The sequence below is a fragment of the Diadema antillarum genome, unplaced genomic scaffold, assembly GCF_040938485.1.
Source record: "Diadema antillarum isolate AM-2024a unplaced genomic scaffold, OU_Dant_1.0 seq00001239_RagTag, whole genome shotgun sequence".
Lineage (NCBI taxonomy): Eukaryota > Metazoa > Echinodermata > Echinoidea > Diadematoida > Diadematidae > Diadema > Diadema antillarum.
The window spans coordinates 341075-358032 of record NW_027272026.1 but is presented as its reverse complement, the minus strand read 5'-3'; the positions used below and the strand labels follow the sequence as shown (position 1 = coordinate 358032).

Genomic DNA, 16958 nt, shown 5'->3' with positions numbered 1-16958 from the left:
GAGATGAATGGCTTTCACAGCAAGATAAGTCTATTTTTTCATTCTTTTTTTGTGCATCAATTTCTTGGTGTCCACAGATTGGTGGGATTTCAGTTTAGATCATGCTGGGCAAAGTAAAGCATTTTCAGGATTAGTGTGGCTCTTTTCCTTACAGTCTTCACACTCATAGCTGTTTCATGTTTATGCACTTTCTTTACTTGCTACTTTCATTCGGACTCAAAATGTGCTGCCACCAAATCTAGTGTTCAGCACTGAATATTTCTACTCAAACACAGCCTCTTGCCCAATACAAATTATGGCTGTATGAACAACAACAAAGTTGACAAAAAAAAAATTTTGAAAACAAACAAACAAACAAACAAAACATTGCAATGTAAATACTAAACAGCAGGAAAATGACTTAGAACCATTTTACATTGTGCACAGAATACCACCCGTATTCAAGGTGTAAACATCACTGTTACCATCGAAATATTTTGCTGAACATCTGACTGGTCGAATGCGTCTAGTCTTGCAGACTAAAAAGTTTCAACTCACTAGGTTAGGCATTTTTTTCATGCTTTGTGCACATGGAAACATTTCAGGTTGGATCATGCCTTCACCTCAACTCCCATCAGATCAAGTCCACATCATGTCAGCACACTGCCCTGTCAAAGTTTGTGATTCTCAAGTTTCTAGGGCAAATATTGGTGAATGCTATGACTTTACCTTTGCAAGATCTATCCAGATTCAGCCAAACAACTTGCCTAACAGAAGTTTAACTCTACACTATGCAGCTTGTATGTTTTGCCATATATGCTTTTTCAAACTACTGCTTGGAATGCGCCATTTGGATTTTGACCTTTATAACTGTTGTTCATAGTCTCATCTTGCAGAGAAATGGTTGTACACATATCAGGTTTTCTTGTTGCAAAAAAAAAAAAAAAAAAAAAAGTTATCATGGTCATGCAAAACAAGAGTGTATGGACCGTTGCCGGGACATCATGATGAATGGGCGATTTGGAAACATGAAGCTTGCAGCATCACTAGTTGGCTGTTCCAGGCATTTAGGCAAAAATTAAAGAAAGGAAAAATGCATGATGGTCATAACAATCATTGCAGTCAATATATTTGTGGTATATTGGTTTGCTTTTGCTTTCCAAAACTGGTCTACACTCTAAACCCTTATAATAGTGAAGACATATTATAAAAGTAGAAATTTTCACGTATTTCACGCAAACAGAAGCTAGCATGAAAAGAAAAGCATGTAAATAATTTTGCATGCCATATACTCCAGTAATCAATGTCTTGATTACGCGGATTTAAAAACATGCAAAGTTCATCTTACCCAGCTGAGCGTGAAAAAGTACTCACATGAAAATATCCACTTTTACAGTAACCCCTGTGTAATGAGTTCACTTCAAATTATAAACAGAGCAGCCAACATTTCACCATTGTAAATGAAGTGAATGTAGTAGTTGTTACATAATGGCCAATTCAAGAGTTCCCCTTTCATTCAGGGCAGACCAGCTGAGGGTTTGTCAGACCAGGAGTAAAGTTTAGCGAGTGTGCTCTGAAATATGAAGGCCGGCAAAAGCAAGGATAGGCATTCGAGTACTTAGAGTAACAAGCCGACTAGCAGTTCTTGCTTCTGTGACACTCTTGGGTAGCATCATGACATTAATTACTTGCCATCCACGCACTTCCAGGGCAATATAAACAAAAACAAAACACAAACTGGTCGTCACGTATGAACATTCCTGTTGTCACAAACAGCTACCACATTTGATCACACTAATGCACAGATTATGACAACAGGTACCTGCAACATATCATGAAGAATTGCCTATCAAATGCCAAATTCTACGAAAACACCACACACATCAGATCTTGACTAGATGCAACTGCATCAGAGAGCCCTAAAAAAGACTCTTTTGTTTCTCTCCTCTCTACAGAAATGAACGCAGTTCGCATGGAAATGATGACATAATATCACAGACTTTACTGCACCACCACATGTCGTCACAGCAAGTATGTTTACATCATTTTGCATCACACGTCACAGACTTGCTGAGTATACTGCAATAAGTTTTCGCTGTGTCCTAACTTGTACACCTGTGGGAGGTTGTCCCGATTGCTATTCGATGCCATGTGCGAAAATCATGACTAGGCCAGGGTCAAGGGTGAAGTCCTCTCCCATGTGGGCATTGTCACACGTCCAGCGTGCTCAGTCCAGGGGGCCAGTTGCGCTCGTGGGCGTTCTCCATGAGCTCCGCCACGATGTGGGCGGGGCAGTGACTCTCCAGGAGCGAGCGCTTGATGACCGTCTGCAGCACGCCATCGGGCGTCGAGATCATGCCGCCCCAGCGCGTGACACGGGCGAGCGGCATGGAATTCACCCATCGCACCACCTCATTGTTCTCGATCTCGTCCTCGATGGCCCGCACCGACGGGCTGGTGTTTGGGTTGGAGATGCGGATGGCGCGGATGTACTCCTTCAGCATCTGCATCTCGCGCCGGTGCTCGGACAGCTGGTTGCGGATCTCCGTCATCTCCGTCTCCTGCTCGTTCAGCTTGTTGGACTGGTTCTGCACCAGCAGCCGCAGCTCCCGGATGCAGTTGTGGTCCTTGACCTCGTCCTTGTGGGATCACCATGCCACACCCTGCCTCGCACTGGATGGGGCGCTTGGGGTTGTGCTCGCATTCCTGCAGATGCTGGTGGAGGGAGAGTCCAGCCGCACCACGGCCACGTCAGCCGAAGCCCTCTCGTTGTCGCACTTGATCTGCAGCCGCGCCAGGAGGTTGCGCAGGATGCGAGGCACTGGCTTGAGCTGCTGGGAGGTGATGTGGTTGCGGTCCACAGGGCAGGTGTGTTGCCAGTGACAACCACTCCTGGATGCATGAAGAGCAGAAGGCATGCTCACATTCTGGTGCCTGCAAGAGAACATTAAACAGAGAGTTGGTAATGTCTTGATTTAAAAGTAATATCTGCCATTAAGTTGAGGTCAACACTATCTTGATACAATGCATGAGAAAAACATGTCACTTTGAATCAAATCAAAGACTTGGAGAATCATGGGTAAAAGAATCTTGCAGAGGAGAGCTGATTGATGTACATGCCCCATTACAGCAAAATATACAACGTAAGGAGAATAAAGCATAGATCTAGACAACATTCATGCCACAAACATTACAACAGGTCATGTATGGTTAAAGATAGAGTCATCTTACTATGAATGCTTCATTACCTTTCACCATGTTACCTGATGTCAGATATTAAAGCCAGAAAAAACAAAACAGAATCCCTTGCAAATAGACCTGTATGAAATGTGTAACATTCAATTGGACTTGAGAATTTAGAAAATCTATTATTTCCATTCCTAATTCAAAAAACTAAGAATATTCCAAAATTTGACAACTTTTACGGTCTTTATGAAGTATTTTACTACAAATGCACTGAAATAATCTACAGAGATTGCTTGACTGATCTCTTACATGCATGGCTGCATACTCTCCCATGCTCAGTTTTCTCACCACTCAGGTGGTAGGTAGGTTTGGGGGAAATCAAGTGGAACAAATCATACATCGCCGGAAAGCTAAGAAGAGTCTGGAAATTTTTAATAACAATGTCAGAAAATCAATGTTCAGGGACTCCTGTGGGCTTTCAGGGCAACAGGTCAAATTTGATCTACCTGTCTGCTGAATACAACAAACAGAGTTGCATAAAAATGAAGATACAACTGTTATCACCATATGGCATCTAACTGCACATACTGTAAATGTGCATTCAAGTGCACTACAATCCCTAAAGTCACACCACTGTGAGCTGTTGCTACATTTGTATTAAACAGGGATGAACTCATGTAAGTTCGCACACACATTCACAGTATTCTAACATGTTATTTCCTGTCAAAAAAAAAAAAAAGTTTGGTGAAGACGGATCCATGGCTACAGCAACAGTTAAGGCCTTCAAAAAACTAAGACACCACCCCATAATAATCTCTGAGTGAAGCTTAGTGGGTTTGAGAAAACAGTGGATACACCTATAACATGAATCAAGAGGTAGTGCAATTTCATTGATTCAGCCGAGATGGGCCCTGCTGGTCTGACATAAAGGTACAAAATGTACATGCATTAGAATAATATTCCTTCTCCCCACAAACTGTACATTGTTGCAAGTTGTATTGTATTCAAATGTGCAATATCTGAACACTTGCAAGGAAGATATACATGTATATACAGTCTGTAAACAGTCCTGTCTACAGACAAGTGTCAGCTATAGAGTACCTATAAGTGATGATGTCACAGTCTTTTGTTACATCTTGGGTTGGAACCAGGTGGGAGCATGGTTGGCAACAATAGTGTTCACAGATATGCTGGCCATAAAGGTGTGGTTGTCTCAATAGGCCTAGTTTCCATTGTAATGAATGGCTATGACCCCGTTTACAGTGCGGGGCTGGGCCACGGCTCGGCCGCGGCCCAGCCCTCCTTCATTTCGGTGTAAACGCGCAAAAAGGCCAAATGCGGGGCCAAAATTGGCCGCACATGTGGCCACGCTCTGGAGGTGGGCTCGGCCACAGCCGAGCCCGGCCTTTTCTCAGTGTAAATTCAAACTGGGCCAAATGCGCAGCCAACTTACATATAAGTCTGGCTTCCAGACCCTCAACCCGTACTATTTCGCTATTCACGATATTAACCCCCTCAACGTCGAAAACTAGTACAGTTTAAGGTGGTTTTGTCCTACAAAGGATTTTTCCTTCGGCAAAGGACTTTGCCCGAACGGCGACTTCGTTGCCACGGAATCCAGTTGGCAGAGGGTCTAAAAACCAGACTATGCCAAATTGCATTTGTTTACAAGCAGAGCACCACTACGACAAAATATTGAAAGGTTTGAATTAAAAGCGTGGGCCGAGCCCGGGCAGCGTAAATGGACAAAATTGCGGGGCTCGGCCCTGGCTCGGCCCAGCCCTGCACTGTAAACGGGGTCTATGACACCACACTTTGGTACTCTATTACCCCAACATACACTCATCAGAGCATTAACCCTCTCACCACCATGACGACTGTGGCACTGACTGCTAACGGTTGTGACGGGGTTAAGTAGTGATCACCAACAATGGAAAGCACTTCCCTACTCATACAAGAAAACAACGGGCAATGGAGTGTTGCTCTCAATACTTGAATAATCATAATCCCAACATGAAGTACTGCTAATCATATCTGGCAAAGTTTTTTACAGGTCAAGATTGAAATTTTGCACACTCTTTAAGGAGAACTTGTAGACAACCTGAACATCCTTTATTAGCTCACATAAGGAGTTTATGTTTTTGCCAGCGTTGGTTTGTGCCCAACAATTCACAAAGTTGGAACAGATTTGGTGCAGCACGCAGTAAGCTAATGACGTAGACTTTGAGGCACAAGAAAGGCCACTTTATCATCAGGAAATGGAGTAATTTTCAGCATGTGTGTATGGGTGGACTTGAGGTTTGCATTCTCTTCAGTTTTCTCTATATCAAACGGATGGAATAGTTTTGGTTGAGATGGGGATTTAGGTTTTAAATTTTTGTGAAATAATTATGAATTGGCTGAGACACCCACAAAGAGGTTCTAATAAAAGGTGGGATCCATCTTTTATTTGGACCACTTTGTTTTGTCATGTTTTGTGACATCTCAGCTATTCAAAAATTTATTTTAATCAAATAAACTTTAATTTCCTCTTTAAAAGAATTGTATGCTCTTTTAAGTGGTTCATGATTATTTCGCAAAAAAAAAATTACAATCCAGAAACACAGTCTGAAAGAGTCTGAATAGAGGTATTTCACATCTACATTTTTACCTCCGCCAAGGAAGGAGGAGGGTGTTAAAGTGATCATCAGCGTTGGTTTGTCTGTTTGCAAAATAACTCAAAAAGTTGTGTACGGATTACGAGGAAACTTGAATAAGAAGTCAATATTGACACAAGGAACACCTCATTCAATTTTGGTAGTGATCCAGGAATTTTTATTGATTTTTTGAAGGATTTTTTCATCTTTTGGCACATAAGGTCAACAAAGTTGGGGGTTCAAGCTGTGCGTACTGGAGGTTTACATACACACACTATTAAAGCGCATGCTCTGCTCGGGCAAGGCACCGTGCAATGACGTAAACAAAGTGCTTCTATTTTGGGAGATGGCATGCGTGTAAGGTTGGAAATGAGTTGCTGACTTGGTGGAGGTCTGTGCTCTCCAAGTGCTTTTCCATTTGTATGGATAGTTACAACAGCATAGCACTTTTTCAAGTTGTTTACCTGTTGTGGATCTTCTAGTACTGAGCTGCAGATTGGACAGATGAGTTCCTCGTCCACTTCGCCTTCAAAGCGGGCAACCTCGTACCCCATCTTGACCGGTCACTCCAAAATCCCTTCAGTGGTCAAGATCTGCGGAGACAGGTCAAAAAGGGTGACAGCATGCATGAGACGGCAATATATACAAATGACAAGAGATCCGCTCAAAGTTTCTGTGAGTGCCACAGCAGGGTTTCCAAAACCATTTACATAACAAAATCATAATTACATCGGCCGCATTTTAGTGACATACACTTGTAAAGCCCTCAAATCCACTTGTAAAGCCCATAGCCTGTTCAACTACTGTAAAAGTGAAAATTTTTGCGGTGCTGAAATTTTCATGCATTTCGCGCAAACAGAAACTAGCACGAAAATAAAAAGCACACAAATATTGTTGCTTCCCATGCGTTCCAGTATTTGATGTCTTGTTTTAGCGGAATTAAAAACACCCAAAACTCTTTTTTTCTCGCCGAGCGCGAAAATTAGTTGGGCGAAAATGTACACTTTTACAGAATATAGGAATTATCCCCAGCACTATGCACTACATTTATGATATGAGACAATGCAACCATCAAATATCAGTGCATTACAAATAAAACAAATATTGAAATGCACATTAAAACAACAAAGGAGACCATTAATTTGCACAAGACGACAAGCCAACTGAACACAGACAATAGAGAAACTCTGCAAGGTACCATTTACACTCCCTGAAAGTTTACGAAGAAAACAAAATAAACATACGGGGTAATAACACCAAAGTTTTATGATGCCTTGCATGAACAAAACCGCACGGCATTGAACACAATTTGCACAGGCATCTTAACTTACAGACATCAAGTCTTCAATCACTGAGCATGACATGCAGTGTATCACTATAAACTCTAAAAATGGCACTAATATTGCCCAATACAGACCACTTTCAACACGACGACGACATATCTGGCCTACTCTGCCAAAGAAGTGGCACCAGTTCCATCAAGTTTTCCCTGCCTTTGAGTCAGTCCTACTATTGTTCCCACTATTGGAAGGTGCATTCCCAGCAGGTATATGGCCTCTTTTCAATGCACTTTGATTCTGCAATTTTGACTCCTGCAGCACTTGACGGGCAGCGAGATATTCCAGATAACCTAGTTCCTCAACACAATCAACCACTACAGACACTTCCACACAAGATATCACTACTGTCAACCACTAATGGTGATGCTGCTCAATCAATGGTGCACTTAGCAGTCATACAATTACACCTTCCCCCACCCCCCTCCCCCCTTCCACCCCCCCCCCCCAAAAAAAAAACAACAACAAAACAAAACAAAACAAAAAACAGAAGAAGAAAATTCAGCAGACAACAGCTTCAGCCTCAGGAAACCTCTTGAATCTGATTCTTAGAAATGTCACATAAATGTGACATAAAAGTACAATGTATTCGCATTGAGCTCTTCATCGTCAGGAGGCTCAAGGTCGTTCTCCTAGATGTCTCTTGTCCTTGTGCTTTGTCTAAAGTTTGAAAATTGGTGGGAAGATCACAAATGTCGTAACATTATAATCCTTAGTACTCCTTTACCAGTACAACAGACACAAGAAGAAGTCCAAGCGGCACATGTCAAGTCCCCATTAGATATAAACAGAAATGCTCTCCTCATGCTCACAGCACTCAAAGAAACACAAATCTAGCCTTACTGGTATCCAAACAATAATGGACATCCATCCACCTGCTTGTAAAACTCATGAACATGATACACATTACATACAAGTACATGGACACATGTAATCTCATATACTGCATAACCATGTGACCAAATATTTCCTTCGACAGAACAATGTGCAAGCAATAAATGACTATAACTATGTAAAAGAAGACTGTAACACATACAAGGTTTCCATAAAAAGCTCTCAATTCATCAAACTTGGCACAACAAAGGCATAATGATGAACACAAGTTTCTGATCCGTGGTTATCTTTGTCCGTGTTATCTTTGAACAACAGCAACACATATTGTATTCCATCCACCTGTTACCCTATTCAGCACCACTTGCATACAAGAATAGTAAAGAAAAAAGCATACAATAAATGTATAGGTTGCAACAGACTCATATCAAAGCAAGGAAGCTTTCTGCAGACAATAAACTTACCATATGAAATGCCTCCACAGTGGTGCTCATGACACTAATATCAAGTCTGACACTGTGTGAAAGTACATACACAAGTGGATGTGAAACGTGATGCGATCATATGGCCAATAAGGTACAATGTAGGACAGTTAGCCACGCAAACATAGACGCACACAGCGCATAAAAACATGTTTCATAATGTCAGCTATATTTAGGCTGAAGAAGGCTGTTTTCATTTGCACGCCCACTCACAGCACCGATGCACAACAATCCTACATCAGACTCCAAGTCATGGAGCAGTAAAAAAAGAAAAGAAAAGAAAAAAGATACAAATAGATATATAAAAAGATACACGAATGTGGCTAGCCCATGATGTGACATTCCCATGTACATCGCACATAATAATACATTTCCTATCCAAAGATGAAATCACAAACAATATAAATTTCATCATCTGCAAGTGATACACAGGCGATGTACTTTCTGGATCACTATACATAATCGTCATCTTCATTCTAATTACAAGCAAGACCGGCAGCAATAATGATCCATAAGTCATCTGAACAACAACAACAACAACAACACCTTCAACTACAACAACAATGATGCATGACTGCTTAAATATACCCTGCAAGGCAATCTTGACTTTCTGAAAATTTTCAGGAGAATTTACAAGTTTGCGCAATATTACTTTCCCAGACTTCACAACTTTTGTGTCACTACCACAGGGGCGTCACCAGCTTTTTTTCAAGGGGGGTGCGTTTTGACACTAAATGTTTACGAGATTTTTGGACAGACATTTGGAATATAGGAAGCTCTCAATCCCTAGACTTTTACTGTTTTTTTAGGGAAACCAAGCGGGAAAAGGGCACCGGCGTAGCTAGGATTTCATCTTGGGGGGGGGGGGGGGGGGATGTTAGTATGCAGGGAGCGAGCAAGGGTGGGGGGGGAGGGTGTGGAAGTGCCGGAGGAGGTTGTACCCCCTATAAATGGATTATGGAATGACGGTGTGAAACAACAAATTACTGGCAGTGATATCAGGAGAATGGCATAACGACTACATGCGAGCGAGCGGAGCGAGCGAGCTTGAAAATTTTTACATTTTACAGTTCAAAAACTGCCGTTTGTAGCCATATTTTTTTCTTTGTAAATTAAGGGGGCGCACCGGGTGCAACTGCTGGCAATTACTGGCAGCAACATCAGGAGAATTGCATAACAATTAAATGCGAGCGAACAACATAACAGTTAAATACGGGCGCAACTGCCGGTAATTACTGGCAGCAACATCAGGTGAATGGCATAATAATTAAATGCGAGCGAGCGAAGAGAGCGAGCGAGCTTGAAAATGTTGACATTTTACAGTCCAAAAACTGCCATTTGGAGCGATATTTTTTCTTTGGAAATAAAGGAGGGGTGGGGGCGCAACGGGCGCAACTGCCGGTAATTACTGGCAGCAACATCAGGAGAATTGCATAACAATTAAATGCGAGCGAGCGAGCTTGAAAATTTTGACATTTTACAGTCCAAAAACTGCCGTTTGTAGCCATATTTTTTTTGCTTTGAAATTAGGGGGGGGGGCGCACCGGGCGCAACTGCTGGCAATTACTGGCAGCAACATCAGGTGAATGGCATAATAATTAAATGCGAGCAAGCGAAGAGAGCGAGCTTGAAAATTTTGACATTTTACAGTCCAAAAACTGCCACGTGGAGCCATATTTTTTCGCTTTGGAAATAAAGAAGGGGGGGTGGGGGCACCGGGCGCAACTGCCGGCAATTACTGGCAGCAACATCAGGAGAATTGTTACATTATGTTGTTCCGTAATTTGTCTCGTATATTACATGAATGTTTTGCAAATGTTTGAACAATATTATTTAATGACACGTATACTTTGTACTATGTTTTTGATTTTCGTTGATTGGAAATAAACTATGATTGATTGAATTGAATTAATTGAATTAATTGAATTGCATAACAATTAAATTCGAGCGAGCGAGGAAGCGAGCTTGAAAATTTTGACATTTTACAGTAAAAAACAAACAAACTGCCGTTTGTAGCTATATTTCTTCGCTTTAGAATTTAAGGGGGCGCATCGGGCGCAACTGCTGGCAAATACTGGCAGCAATATCAGGAGAGCATAATGATTACATTCGAGCGAGCGGAACGAGCGAGCTTGAAAATTTTACATTTTACCGTCCAAAAACTGCCGTTCTTAGCCATATTTTTTCGCTTTGGAAATTAAGGGGGGGCGCACCGCGGGCGCAACTGCAGGAAATTACTGGCAGCAACATCAGGTGAATTGCATAACTATATAACAATTAAATGCGAGCAAGCGAAGAGAGTGAGCTTGAAAATCTTAACATTTTACAGTAAAATAAACTACCGTTTGTAGCTATACTTTTCGCTTTGGAAATTAAGGGGGGCGGGGTGGTGCACCGGGCGCAACTGCTGACAATTACTGGCAGTAACATCAGAAGAATGGCATAAAGATTAAATGCGAGCGAGCTTGAAAATTTTGACATATTACAGTCCAAGAACTGCCATTTGAAGCTATAGCTTTTTTGCTTTCGATATTAAGGGGGCGCACCGGGCGCAACTGCTGGCAATTACTGGCAGCAATATCAGGAGAATTTAAATGCGAGCGAGCGGAGCGAGAGTTTTACAGTCCCCAAACTGCCGTTTGCAGCTATATTTTTTTTTTGCTTTGGAAATTAATGGGGGGGGGGGGGCGCACCAGGCGCAATGCCGGCAATTACACTGGCAGCAACTTCAGGAAAATGGCTTTACGACTAAATGCGAGCGAGCGGACCGTGCGAGCTTGAAAATTTTGACATTTTACTGTCCAAAATCTGCCGTTTTAAGCTATATTATATTTTTTTTTTTTCGCTTTGGAAATTAAAGGTGGGGGGGGGGGGGGACGCCCGGTGCGCCCCTCCCCCTGGATCCGCCACTGGTAGTCAAGGGTGTGGGTTTATGTTCATGACTGGGGGAGGTATGACCAGCGAGGTGGCGTCGAAGTGACCAAGCGGGGGAAGGATGTCAAAAATCTGCACTTTAGAGCATCCCCTAAACTAATTGTGCGTGTTTGTTTGTGTGTGTGTGTATTATACATATGGAAAAGTTAGGAATTAGCCCAGGTCAAGTCTTTTTATTGGCAATGCAAGACATTTTTATAGAGACTAGTATGTAAAGCAACACTGCAAAATCAATGATCTAGCTTTGATATAACGAAGCGTAATGTACAAAGGTGTACATTCTACATCACATTGCGCAACATTGTAGCGATTCTTCGTTCGGATGTACTGAGTACACTGCGCACATCCTGCTTATATGCAGAATGCCAACCAGGAATCACGCTGAATCACAATCTTTTGTCGGGTCCGGGTTTTTTGAACAATGTTTCACACTATATACCTATTTAATTATGGTTAAAAGAAATCATAGAAAAATATCTTATTTCTTGATCACCCTTTCATTCAAAAGCAGTTTACTAACACTTGAATGACTATTTCGCTAAGTCTTTTTTTTTTTTACCAGCGGATTGGGAGGGGTCATCTGGTAAACATGTACACAAAAGCAGATGACAAACAACGACATTACCATTATCCCCTACACTGTCTGAACCTTGAGCTATACAAAGGCTCTTTCTGCTACACTGCATCAAAACAACTGATCATGACTCTTGCAAAGCACTGATTTATCCACTAGAAGGCCAATTTGTCAAGTCTGAAATTTTGTTTGTTTGCTTGTTTGTTTGTCTGACTATTTTTATCCTTTTTTTGGGGGGGGGGGTAACAGTGCTACCATTGTATGAAACTAAACTATGCTGTTGAAGCAAATGGAATATATGGGCACATTTGTCTAGCTGGGAAACCATTTAATTATCTTTTAAATGTCCCTTTGTGTGTGTGTGTGTGTGTGTGTGTGTGTGTGTGTGTGTGTGTGTGTATGTGTGTGTGTGGGGGGGGGAGTGTGCACTGTGGTCCTAGCAATCACAAAACAAAAACGAAATAAGCAATTTCTAAAATACATTTTTAGATACGGCTGACCATCAAGTTGAAGTAAAAAAAAAAACAAATAAAAAGTATGGTTCAACTATATAGCAACACCTGCTGCCCCCCTTTATCCATATGTCCTGCATTTGAATACTCAAACATGCTGTACACTCAAATAACCGATTGCACATAGACCTAATACCTGCTGTCACATTACGCTTAAAATCAGAATTTTTGCCTAGCACCACACACAGTGTACTTACCAGCCGAACAGCATGGAATATGACAACCTGGGGGGTGTTTCATCAACGCTTGTCAGCGCCGACAACTGTCGGCACTGACCAATTTCAGCAAAATCCCTGGTTTTGATTGGCTAAGATGCTCTGGTCACTGACTGTTACTATGGTGATTCAAGTTGTCAGCGCCGACAAACGTTGATGAAACACCCCCAGAAGGTGGATGCCTACAATGTGTACTTGACCAGAAGAGTAGTCCAATCTGATAGTTCATACGATTGAGCCAAAAAAAGCCACAAGACTGATCAGTGGAAGAACAAGCACAGAGCATATTTTAATACCATTAACCACTGTCCAGGTTTATAGGCCTACATGTACTTCAAATCTTTGACAGAAGTTTTTAAGAGCTTGCAGAGTGTTGATGCACAGTGTAGGTCTACATAACATCTATTTACCTTCAAGGGGCGAGCAGGACAGGTTTCAAACATTGGCTTTATCCTCCCTTGCCCTTGTTTTTCCGCACAATTGTCTGCATAGCTGGCATAACTCACGGTGTATTCTCCTACTCCACTGACAATAAGAGGCTTACATGCTGACCATTGTCCGAAAGACCTGTCCTTCAGGGACCAGACAAAGGCACAGAAAACATCCGTGTACAGCAAGAGGGAGCTTCATTCGATGTAGAATACATTTGTATGTACATAACATGACTCATTTTAATTCCAAGAAGATGGATAGCTTACGAGGAAGATGGATGCAAAGTCGAACACGACAAAAGCACATAAACACCACACAAAGCACGACGAAACACAAATTCTATGTGAATGCAATTGCACATTTTTTCTTTAAAATTCACAGTACATCCTTATAAGCAAATCAAGCAAAGTTATTCAGAAGTGAATATGGCCTATTTATATGATCAACAGCTTAAATGTATGGTCTATAGTACAAACGTGTATACATTGGAAAACTGTCTTCACATTATATTTGTTACTTTAACGGACTGTGTTGTTGATGCATGAAATAAACTTTTGGTTGGAAACACTGCATTTGGACTTTTTGACATAGTACATTGTATGCTACTGTGTGATCTTCCTTCAGAGTTATTTAGTGTGCATTGTAGCATACATGAAAGAGACAGTCCTACTGTAGCAACAAAGACAAAACATATGAATAGTCATCCATTATTTGTTTTGTAAATCACAAGATTGGTAGCATTTACCATCGTAATCCTTTCCTTCTCCTCCACCCAAGGAAAATACATGACTCAACGGAAGGGACATGTACATAACCTGCTTTAAATCCCCATGAACAGTAGGGACCGGGACTTTCTAACCACAGGTGTCTTGTAAACAACTGTAATCCATGCTTTAGTTGAGCATTACTTTTCTTTTCTTTTCTTTGACAGGCTTTCCTTTGTCCTATCTCTGTTTCACATACACTGTACACTCCAATTTTGCCATCAGTAAAATGATATACTTTTCATTTGTCATTTTCATGTCATCATTTTTGTTGAAGATAATGCTGATGGATTACTGTCCTTTAAGCATCAGCTACACATCTGGTGATATGCATTTTAAATGTGGCTGTAGGACTAAGAATTTACTTTTCGTTCTATAGTTGCCTTCAAGTCTATTGAAGACAACTGCTGTTGAAGTTCGTGCATCAAGTGGCCTTTTGTCCACATCTGTGGATCGTAAAATACTCATATTAAAATGGACACTACCAACGAAGAGGTAATAGGCATACACTCTGGATTAAAAAGTGATTTCATGTTCGTCAAATGTGCTAATTGTACACGTTCTTCAGGGAAGCCATATAATTGATTCATTTCAAAACCATGAATCCTTCAGTTGAATGACAAAACCCACACATACTAGATATGACACAAGGACAACCATACCAGATGAGAGTTCCAAACGGGGTGCTGCTCATGTGTTTCAATAGTCAAGTGTATAGACTAATGTCATGTGATTTCAATGAAATAAAGTCAGGATTACACTCTGTTTTCACTTTTGCTGCAAAAATGTCTGGTCAAATGTCTGCTGTCATCACATGCTACTTTCTGGGGTAGGGAGGAAGAAGTGTCTCTCTTTTTTTAACTCAGCATTTTATTAGGCTATTTCAGACTGACCACTACAAAACCATGGGAACAACAGGAAGTAAACGCAACTACAGCCACACGGCAAGGCCTTAGATCTGCTAAGGGAAGGCTACTGGGCCATCCTAGCGGATGGAGCAACAAACAGTGAAGAACGAGTGTAATGAATTGCACCGAACGTATCATGGCTATCACAAAGTTGCATAGCATTGATTTGAGATTGTCACCACATCCTCATCAAATATATCCATCCCACAAAGTCTGTATTATGTCATTTCAAAGGGAACAAGCTGCTTACACATAATCTGAGTTGAATATCATTCTTTGCAGCAAAATCTGAGAAGGTAATTGACAGAAGAACTAAATGTTTTCAGCTTCCTACATGACCATCCCTCCCACATCGCAGCACAAACTGACAACAAACTTGTAAAGGAAATAATAAAGCTGGTATAGCTGTATCATTCATATCAACCCACACCCAATCTACAAAACCATTTGATATATGAAATCCTTCCTCCTTCCTTGATATCCAGCAAGGTGATCCTATATCAAAATGACAAACAACTCCATCAGTTTCAATGCAACCATTGCTGTGCCACATTCATGCACATTAGCCTCTATAAAGTGTTGCATTCACATTTGCTAGAACCCTGTGGGGACTTCCTTCATGTATTCTTACAATCATCATCATGCCCTTTAAAGGGATAGTATAGTTTTGGTTGAGATGGGAACTCAGGCTCTAACTTTTTATGAGATAATAGACACTTCTTACATGAAATATTATAGAGCATATAGTTCTACGAGGAATTCAAAGTTCATTTGACAAGAATCAGCTTTTAAATCGCTGAGATATCCAGAGACAAAGAGGCCCTGATAAAGGTGGGTTCCCCCTTTTATTAGGACAACTTTGTTTTACTTCACTTTTTGATATCTCAGCCATTTCAGTACCAATGTTCATCAAGTAAACTTTTAATTCCTCTTAGAATTGTGTGCTCTTTAATATTTCACGAGAGGTTTCTGATTATCTCGCAAAAAGTTAATATCTGAATACCCATCTCAACACAAACTATACCATTCCTTTATAGTGGAAGAATCCTGAAGGGGAAAAAAAATACTCAGCAGTCTTGGAAGCAAGACTAGTTGAGAAATGGTCACTTGACACTATACACCACTACATTTTACACAGCATTTGGTTTAATAGCAAGAGGTCATAGGAGGATGGCCATGCAACCATCACACATCCTGCTCACTGACTTCGCAGTATCAGGCGACTTCACAGCTGGCGTATTTTTGACAACACTCATGTGATAAAATTGCTAATAAATTGTCGCTTCCTCAGATGGGGCACCCAAGTCATCCCTTGTTCAGCCAAGAACGAGACATCCATCCCCCCCCCCCCATTCCTTGAATCTATTCACTCTGAATTTGAATTACCACTTACTTCTCAGATATTTTTCAATTTGTCCTTCTCCTGCTTTTAAAGCAATCCATTCATTTCTCACGGGAAAAAAAAATAACTTGATGCAGACAAAGGTAGTTGTTTGAGAAGTCAACAAATCTACTACAAGTCTCATTGTAGACAAGTGCAAAATCAAATACAGTCTTGTTTCCTAGATATTCTACTTGCCAGACCCATCCACAGCCTAACCTGAAACAAAGATTCACAAACCTTCTTGCCCTCAACTTGCCCTTTACTTATAAACAAGCAATGCATTTCGGGCATTGAAGTATAATGCATTGCATCTATACTGGTCTTTTTAAACCAGCAGGGAGGGTTGCTTGTTTGTTTGTTTTTTGGCTTGTTTTTTACTTTCTAACAGCCTGAAACATGAAGAAAAACAACCCAAACACAAATAATTAACAACAAAGATAGGCACAAGGGGGCACCTTGAATGTTGAAATACCTGCTGCACTAGTCTTCCATGTCTGCAAGCCCTGTCTGTCTGTCTGTCTGTCCGTCTGCTTAAAAGAGTCTCTATTTCACCCTATTTGCCGTGTCAGACTGCCTATTACCACCCATTTCCTGTCCAAATGAAGAGAGAAATGGCGGTGCGTGTCTCGTGTCTCCGGGAAGATGACATGACAAACGTGCTAATCACACCGTCAACAAAGCGGGAATGAAGTCAAGTTCACGCCAATCACTGTGGCGAATCCCGGCTCTGCCTTTATAAAGCCACCACTGAAAACTCATAGCAAGAGGAGAGATCCAAACAAGC

At 41.3% G+C, this 16958-nt stretch overlaps 1 pseudogene; it reads right to left on the bottom strand.

The window, feature by feature from the left end:
• Positions 1–1197: 1197 nt before the first annotated feature.
• LOC139745186 (E3 ubiquitin-protein ligase NRDP1-like) overlaps positions 1198–16958 on the bottom strand; it is a 28508-nt pseudogene continuing 12747 nt past the window's right edge.